Here is a 2,357-nt window from a genome sequence, read left to right as displayed (position 1 = left end):
TTTAAATATATTTAAATTAAAACGTTTTTTTTACCAAAATTGTTATAAAATATGATTAAAAAAATTGTTTTTCTATCTCTATTTAACTAAGCTACTTCAAATTTTTATTAAATCCTCTTCTATAATTTGATTTAATAAAATAATTTTCAGTTTAATTTTAAAAAGCTTATAAACCATAGGAAAATCCGTAAGAAATGCGTAGAAAAATCCGTTGTTTTGTTAATTAACAATTATCTTTTAATCGGTGAGAATAAAAATGGAGTTGCTTATTACATTGTCATAACTAAGTATTATGTTTAATAAAAGAGTTAATTTATTAATAAATAGTAATGTGTACGCATATAACAAGAATAATAGGAAATATTACCTTTTATATATTAATTGAAAGAGGGTTTCAGTTTGCCCAACTTAGTAAACGGCTGGGATTAAAGTGTCAAAGCTCTCACCTACAGATGAATTCACCGAAGAGATTTGAGAAAGGTACAATGTTAAGTCTATGGGACAAACATACAGGAGTCCCATTTCCTGTTAACTTTAGCCTGAGAAATTTTTTTATGTTTGCAGTTTTTAGTATTATAAATACTGAGGTCAATAAATGTAGGCTATAATTACAAAGTTCATTGTTTTTATCACCAATCTTCCACCCCCTCAAAACCTGAGCAACCCCTCACATGCAGCTAGTTCTTGTCGGTGATTAATTTATTAAGGAAAATTGTTATTAAAGTTTATTAATAATAAAACAATATCAGATTATGATATTTGTACTTTTTCCTACCTCATTAATTCTGAAAAGAAGTCTTCTGAAAATGGAAAGTATTTATTTAAAAAAAAATTTAGGCTAGCTGTGCTTGAATATAAACTAGAATGCCAATTAAGATTCGCATTTGAAAAAAAAAGTTAAGCTGCCTAGTTAATTAGATCCGTAATTAATACATTATTGACAGAATTAATTAATTGAATTTTTAATAGTTTATGATCAGGNGTACGTAAATCAGTTATCCGAAATATCACTTATCCGGACAACCCCAGTCCCCAATTGATTCGGAAAATCGACGCTCTACTGTAATTAGAAAATTAGCAAATTAGTCAAATGATAATTTTAGATACTATAAACCCTAATAATAATTTGTTGATAAATTTCTTAAGGGTGTTAATGAGAATTTGAATAGCAAATGAATCTGAAAGGAGAGAGAGAGGGGGGGAGGAAAAGTAAGCTGAATAGTAGACTCGGTAGTAGTAAGTAATGACTGGTGTGTTAATGTGTCTGTACAGGCTTTAGCCTTCCTAATCTTGTATGTGCAAGCTGTCATGTAAATTCAAACTGAAAGGCGAGGAAAATTAGACATTGACACGTATTCAGAAAAGTCTAAAAGCATACATTATTATTGTTATTTTTATTCTTATTTTTTTATCTTAGATTATGCAAAACATAAATTATAATATTCTTATATAATCAAAAAGTTAACTATTATAATATATCATAGTTTTTCATTTTGAAAGTTTAGACTTAATACTCGAATTTATTATTAGATCATTTGTTATCTTGTTTTATCAGATGTAGGTCATCCCGGGTTTATATTACTTTGCTGATCTTATCGGGAAAAAAAAATAATAGTAATGAAAAAAGAAACAAACAGAAGTTAACGTTACTTTGATATATGAAAAATGAATGTATTTTATATGTAGCTGGATATTTAATAAATCAATAAAACAACAAAAATATTTAAAGTTTCCTTAATTAAATGAATATTTATTGGTAGGAATATCTTTATATAGCACACTTTATATGAAAATATATTAATAAATTTAAATGTTAAATTACATTAATTATATCTTTTATTAATATTTATTTAAATAATTATATGTTCTATAGTACGTGTACACATATAAATATATATATATTATAAGTACTTTTATTGTAATACGAAGCCTGTGTAATATAATAAAATGGTTATAATATAAGGAGATTCTTTATTAATATAAAATTCTATGAGAACAGTCGGCAGGTGAGGTTCTACTACAGTCCGCATCAGATATCTGATAGGGCACAAGTCTGTGGAAGGGTTCCCACGTCCCTCAACCCAATCTTGAGGACACACCAGGGGTGTGACGCATGGGTCAAGGTCACACATTTCATTCTCCATGTGTTTACTGATTTATAGATAAAATATCAACATCATTGAATTTGTTTGAAGCTGATATTAAGCCTGTTATCGTCTAAATTTGTTTATTTGGATATATATATATATATATATGTAGCCTATATATTTTACTAATAAATTATTAACAAATTTTTTCCAACTCTAAATCACAGAGAGTGAGATAAGAAATTATTATACTCTAGAGTTTAAATATCT

The sequence above is a fragment of the Centruroides sculpturatus genome, unplaced genomic scaffold (genome assembly GCF_000671375.1).
Source record: "Centruroides sculpturatus isolate CEXI.00-Female unplaced genomic scaffold, Cexi_2.0 scaffold549, whole genome shotgun sequence".
NCBI classification, from domain to species: Eukaryota; Metazoa; Arthropoda; class Arachnida; order Scorpiones; family Buthidae; genus Centruroides; species Centruroides sculpturatus.
The sequence above is the reverse complement of the archived record's forward strand: the minus strand, read 5'-3'. Positions refer to the sequence as shown.